This window comes from Copadichromis virginalis, linkage group LG8 (genome assembly GCF_057382275.1).
Source record: "Copadichromis virginalis isolate Kocher_CV1m ecotype Utaka linkage group LG8, C_Virginalis_male_GT1.1, whole genome shotgun sequence".
Lineage (NCBI taxonomy): Eukaryota > Metazoa > Chordata > Actinopteri > Cichliformes > Cichlidae > Copadichromis > Copadichromis virginalis.
In genome coordinates, this window is record NC_140625.1 from 19,430,487 (window position 1) to 19,437,430 (window position 6,944).

The 6,944-nt window shown below is 41.2% G+C and overlaps 4 non-coding genes across 4 annotated transcripts; 2 read left to right on the plus strand and 2 right to left on the minus strand.

The window, feature by feature from the left end:
* Nucleotides 1–4,280: 4,280 nt before the first annotated feature.
* trnal-cag (transfer RNA leucine (anticodon CAG)) lies at nucleotides 4,281–4,363 on the plus strand. Its single transcript has one exon. It is a non-coding gene; the product is annotated as a tRNA-Leu (tRNA).
* Nucleotides 4,364–4,616: 253 nt separating this feature from the next.
* Nucleotides 4,617–4,699, plus strand: trnal-cag (transfer RNA leucine (anticodon CAG)). Its single transcript has one exon. It is a non-coding gene; the product is annotated as a tRNA-Leu (tRNA).
* A 205-nt stretch (nucleotides 4,700–4,904) lies between these two features.
* trnaq-uug (transfer RNA glutamine (anticodon UUG)) lies at nucleotides 4,905–4,976 on the minus strand. Its single transcript has one exon. It is a non-coding gene; the product is annotated as a tRNA-Gln (tRNA).
* A 507-nt stretch (nucleotides 4,977–5,483) lies between these two features.
* On the minus strand, nucleotides 5,484–5,555 carry trnaq-uug (transfer RNA glutamine (anticodon UUG)). The gene has a single exon. It is a non-coding gene; the product is annotated as a tRNA-Gln (tRNA).
* Between the last annotated feature and the right edge of the window lie 1,389 nt (nucleotides 5,556–6,944).

The window sequence follows — 6,944 nt, forward strand, 5'->3', positions numbered from 1 at the left end:
AGTTTATTTTATAGTTTATTTTTAAGTCTTTGATCTATTTTTATGGGTTGCTCTGATTTTAAAAACAAATTTAAAGCTCTTACTAGTCATTAACAGAAATGCAGCGTTTATCTGTACAGGGATTGACCACTAGAGGTCCTTTTGCTCAAGGTTTATATTCATCAGCAATTTTCTTGTCAAATGCTAAATGCTGATCAGATTAAATAGGATTATTATGGGACAATACATTTTGTTCTTAATATCAAAGGAGGCTTCTCTCTGTCTGATAGCTTGTGTTCTGAGACCTGACACCTTAGACCTGACCTCTTTGAGACCTGACTTTTTTGAGACCTCACACCTGAATTTCTGAGACCTGAGACCTGATGACTTTTTGTCTGAGACCTGAGGATGTCCTAAAAATGTACACTGTACTGCAGAGACAGTGCATGACGTGGGGTTTTATTTCATTTTCCGGGACAGTGAATGTAATGTACTAATAATATAAATTATGACAACTTCTTGCAGAGAAAGTTCATCAGCTTACACTATGTTAAAAACACACAAAAACCAAACAATGTATTTTAACTGTGATTTATAGAGAGAGTGAGAGGAGGTGCTAAAGAGATAAAAACATGACAACATAAATGTGTAAAAATGATTTTTTTTCTGTACAGATATGTGGTGCTTATCCCTGCTGAAGAGCAGATTGGTGTTGCTTCAGAGGAATTCTTTAGTGCTGTTATGTAGTGGTCTTACACTTAAGGTTTTAATAACATTATTTTATGTATTAGTGAAGATTTGCATACATTATCTTACATTCTGTAAATTAAGTTTTCTGGAAAGGTCAACTTAACTGATGTAACTACGTATTAATGAAAGACCTTGATGTGTATATGACTATAATAGATATTGTTTATCTATTATAGTCATATACGGCAACTCCTGTGGTTGCAAAGAAGCTTTGGGTGATAAAGAGGTCAGGGCAACTGTGGAACTGCTCAGCTTAAGATTTCTAAATAGAATTGAACTAATGGATGACATCAGTCTCTTTTTATATACAGTTAATGATTATAAGCCACTTCTAGCTTGATCAGTTGAGTATATTTTTGTTTTTCCTCTGGAAACTTTTGGAATTCAGGGCTGTCATTCGGTGTGGCCAGTGACATTGCTCTAGTTGTAAAAAACAAAACAAAATATAGATGTATATGAAAATCTAAAATGTATTCAAAGGCAAAATGGGATGCATAGCTAATAAATAGTATTATGAGAAAAAAAAAAAACAACTTTGTGTGAATGTAACCTTGTGAAATTTGAAAGTCCTAGTGGCAACACAATGATCATAGCTGCCATCATGCCTAACAAGCATCATCATATCATTTGGAAATGCAATCTGGGTCCCAGCTGAAACTGAGCAAGGCAGCAATGAAATGCTGCCCCTCTGTGCTCAAACAAACGTTCGCGGCTTGAAAGCGAGCGTATTTCTAAACCAATAAAAAGAAATCTGCTGATTCAGGACTAGCACGTTTTTTTGAAACTTGACAGAAAAACCCAGTGCCTAGTGTGTGACAGAACCAACGACAACAGTGTTGCCACCTGCTCTCTGGAGCGGTGGCCCAGTTGTTTAGATAGGTTAAGATGCGGATGCCACTCTCTCTAACGCTGCCTCAGTACATTTCACAAAGGTGCGAGGAGCAAGAGCAGCACTAGTCTTCGTGGCTACACCCTCGAATGCAAACCTCAGAAACTGCAACAATTCTCAGCACCCATGGAGAGGGGGCAAAAGCATGCCAATGAGCAAGGTGAGTAGCCAGCCGGCTGACCGTTGTCGCCCCCCAATGTGTCTGCGGGGAAATGCATCATCTGCCTGACCTGGCTCTTTTTGCCTGCGGGCTGAGCAGTGGTGCTCCTAACCTGTTTGGCGCCCTGGGCGAACACTCACTCTGGCGCCCCCCCCCCCACACACACACACACACACACACACATAAAACATATTACCGTAAGGATAGTACATTAACATAAAACTGTTGTCGAAATTCCCCAGAGAAACACACACACACACAAAGAGAGGGAGTATGCATTGTATGCAAACGGCTACCACTGTCACGGTCCCCGTGTCTCTCTGGTTGGCCCACGCTGGCTACAGGTTTTGTTGTTGTTAGTTTTAGTTTTTTGTCTCTCCTCCTCCTCTCTGCCTGGGTGGAGCTCATTACGGGCTCTCACTCTTGGCCCACGCACCCCTGTGGATGGTGTCCACCTGCGGCTGATCTGGCTGATTTCCCCAGCTGCTATTTAAGGCAGTGGCACAGAGCAGCTCACCGCTGGAACGTCGAACCACCTGAGTTCGTGCTCGCGGCATATTCAAAGAAGAATCGCTTACACGTGTTTTATGTTGTGGAACTAACCTTTGACCTTCTGTCTGTAGATTCTGGACCGAATCACCGGACCTGTCCAAGTGGGGCAGTGTGTGGAGTGTTGGAGCGAGTGCGGCTGAAGAGGAGTGCGTGTGTGCGGAGGAGCGGTGGCGGTGACTGAGTGGAAGAGGAAGTGTGTGTGTGGATTCCCCCCCCCTTCTCTCCCTGGAGCCCTGGACCCCCTCCCAACTCACTGTACATATATTTTGCACTAAGGTGATCCCTATTGTAAATAAATCCCCTTTTGTTTCCTTGAAAGAACAGTCTGCGCGTGGGTCCGTTCAGTAGCCATGACAACCACACAGCCATCATAATTCGTCATACAATGAGAACAGGACAAATCAACAATTGACACTGACTAATTAATATTAAAATCTGTAATATAATGTTTGAAGTTTGTTTGTCTGTTACTGTTACTATTTTTACCATTTCTTTTTGGAGCAACTGTAATCCACATTATTTCCTTAGGGATTAATAAAGTATTCTGATTCTGATTGTTTCAGGATACATGACCTGCCATTATCCAATGACACATCTGCTTACCTGTATCTTTTGCTCGTTTCTCCTCCTCTTCTTCTCTATTTTTTCTAAACTGAGCACCTGATGGCTTTGAACCTTACTTGTCCATCTTCCATTGGTTTTAATTTTGCACTCCAGTATGAACACAAATCCCCCAACTCGAGGATCACCACAACATAACCTAATAGACCTACACCTTAGTTCACATGTTTGTTGTTTTGTTTTTATTTTTTTTATTTTACGGGTTGGTTATTAGATGCCGCTCCAGACAGCTAGAGAATCCCCCGCCGTCCCGCCCTCTCCTCCCTGTGCAACAAGCAACAGGCGCACTTCACAAGTGGAGGGCGCCCTTACTCCCAGCAAAAGGGCGATAGAAAACCAGTCAGTGCCTATGCCATTCTCATTATGCGCTGGCTGATGTCGGGGCAGCATGAGTACGAGCAATTTTTTTATTTATTTTTTGCCGATACCCGTGATGCCGCCCCCCACCACGATGCCTCCCCGGGCAACTGCCCGTGTCGCCCGTATCAAAAACCGCTACTGAGGCTGAGGATTTGCAATTATTTGAGAATAAGCATTCTTTATTGGTTGTGTAACCCAGTGAGTTTACATGACTCAGTAATGCACTACAACATTGTTATTGTTAATTGTGATTCATCGTTACTCTGTTAATCACTGAGTTGAGGTAAAGTAGATCAAAAATAAAAGGTAAATAATATCAATATAAGAATAAAACCCCAAAGAGTATATTTAACACCCCTACTGGTTAGGAGGGAACAAGCCCCGCCTTCCCCTGCTCTGTACTGTCACATGTAGTGATGGTAAATTCAATTCTTTTTACTGAATCGAGTTTCAATGAGTCACTCACCAAAGTGAATCGGGTCTTATGAGTGATTTGAGTCACTGAGTCAGTTGCCCAGAGAGTGCAAAGGATGTACATTTTCACTCAAACTTAATATATTTCTTTTTTCATGTATATCCTACTGCTAAGATGAGTGATTGAAAAAGAAAAACAACTATTTTTATGGAGCAAAATAGAGCAAAAAAAAGATTTCTAAAGGGAACATTTATTTATTTTTATTTTATTTTATGTATCAAATATATATTTTTATGTATATTTAAACGTCCACTGAGCTGTGAGCCAGGGGGCGGTAATGCAAATTAACATTGGTTGCCAACTCACCCCTGTAGCTGTGTCCCAAAACGTCGGCTGCATCCTTCGGAGGCCGCATTTGAAAGCCAAATAAGTCACAGCCAGGCAACAAAGGCTGTCCCAATTCGTCGACTCCTTCAAATGCAGCCGGCATTCGTTCATGCTACAATTCAGCACAGCAAGAAACGGAGAGGGTGAGTGAGTGATCCGCTTAGGATGTCAGGATGGCCGAGTGGTCTAAGGCGCTGTGTTCAGATCGCAGTCTCTCCCAGAGGCGTGGGTTCAAATCCCACTCCTGACATCCCTTGCTTATTAAAAGTAAGACTGAAATGTCATGTTATGTGATGTCATCCTTCGATAAAGGAGTTGCCACCAAATGGTCACATTCATTTATCAGATAGTTGAAGAAAAGTCTCATCAAAGTGACTTCTTGAATCTCAGCTGAATATGTGTTGGTAAAGCAGAGGTGTAACAGTCTGCCAATCTGATCAGTTGTAAAGGTGTCTTGATCTGCTAGCCTGTCATGTGGATTCTGTATCAACAAGCACAAATGTGTCAGGATGGCCGAGCGGTCTAAGGCGCTGCGTTCAGGTCGCAGTCTCTCCTGGAGGCGTGGGTTCAAATCCCACTCCTGACATTACTTGCTTAAGACTGAAATGTTATGTGATGTCTTCCTTCAATAAAGGAGTTGCCACCAAATGGCAACTGCTTTGATAAGTTATGAACTTGAAATCTGATTCAGTTAGTGTTGGGGGTTCCGTAGTGGAGGTCACCTTCCAGGTTGGTGATGGGATGCTTTAATCTACATGCCAAATATCCTTGTGCAAGATACAAGGATATTTGGGCCCCACCGAGATTTGAACTCGGATTACTGGATTCAAAGTCCAGAGTGCTAACCACTACACCATGGGACCCACGAAGCAAAGGGTTTACAGACAGATTTTGGAAGATTTGGACAAAACCTTTTCTTTATCGAAGATAAAATCCAACTGTCAGGAGTTGGATTTGAACTCCAACTTTAACACAGTGCCTTAGAACACTTGGCCATCCTAACTAAACAAAAAAAAAAGCATTCGAATGAGCTTACGCCAAAGACTGAACAATTCACAAAACAGCTTAAGTCGAGAAGGTAACAGCCAACAGCTAGTGAAGATGTTACCTTTGTTCAAGATATTGTAGAGGAAACTGTTTTATTTTATGACAGTAAGTGTTTGAATGACATGTAATACTCATACTCATGCTAAAATACCTCTATACAACTGCTGTCAGGGAATACTAGCTCAGGACTAGAATACAACTGTCATTGGACGTTTTATGGTAATAACAAGTGGATCCTCTCACCACCTAAATGAATCAACTGCCACTGAACATGTAGCAGGTGATGTGAAGAAGGAAAGGAAAGTTAATAAATAACATGCATGAGGTCCCACCGAGATTTGAACTCAGATTACTGGATTCAAAGTCCAGAGTACTAACCATTACACCATGAAACCCACACCACAGAGGGTTTACACACAGATTTTGGAAGCCACACAATGTGATCTCATCAAATGAAATTCTGCATAACACTGTAAGATGCTTTGGATGAAAGCAAACTAAAACACTCTAGTTTTAATAAGTGATTAAAATATATTTTAATGGTAAAATGCTGATATAGTATTTTTGTTGTCTTTTTTTCTTTTTTTCAATGTAGCAATCAGAAATATTGTCAGAAGGCAAAACAAAAGGCCCAACAGATTTGCCGAGTGGACCATTACGGCTTTTGTTATAGTGGTCCACTTTATAGTCATATTTTATTAGAATTTGATTAGGATTTTTTTTTATTTTGAGTTAGTAGACTCAGATCAGACAAGATGGAGGGAACAGGGGAGAAGAAAGAAAGAGGGGAGTGGAGTTGAGGAGAAAGTTAACAGAAGAAGAGGGAGATAAAAATAGAAAAGAAGAGAGAGAAAAAACACTGAGCAGCACACAGTATTAATGATACATGTTTAGAGGCAGCAGCCGACCAAGATAGTGTGTCTGTGGGTACCTGTTTGTACACTTGTGTGTGTGAGCACACTTGTGTTCATTAGGTTACTCAATTTAACTATTTAACAGGTAGGTGTGGGGAGCCACAGCCTGCTCCCAAAGACATGAAGCAGGCATGGAGGAGACCTGGGCCCCAAATATCCAGAGGCCCCCCAGAGCATGAGAGCCCCTTTGAACAGAGAGCCAAGGAGAACCCTAGACAGGATTCACACAGCAGCCAGTGTGCAGAGCTGTCAACACTGACAGTGAAGCAATCTTCTGAGTGCTTAGTATTAGGGTTTTATCATTGTGTTTTTGAAGGAGATTAGTCCTCGGCACTGTACTTCCATGTGTCCTACACAGTGCATTGCTCTCCGATTTTGCTACCAACCTTCTCATATTGTACACAGATCTTTACTTTATTTTCAGAAAAGCTCATTTATATATGTTTGGTTTAACGCAACAACAGGAGTGTGCCTTGAACCCACACCTCCAGGGGAGAGTGCACCCTTAACACAGCATCTTAGACCTCTCACATGATGGCATGGACTCTGATTGTTTGGAAATACTGCCACACTGTGGAAGCCTGACAACATAATTTCACCTGAATCATAAAACAGAACAATTTTTTAATGGTAACATTAATAATGGCAAATGAACAGAAGTCAGCACTGATTGTAATAGCACTGTTCAAAGAATGACAAAAATGTCCCAAGTGTTGTATTTATTATGTTATTGATATTTTAATACGTTTAGTTTGTAAATATGTATTAAAACACTATTATACCTCTTTCGATTTCTGAAGTGTAATTACTGCAACTTTAGGCTGTATAGTTTAAAGCAAGTTATAACTACTCAGGTCACTATATGGCTTC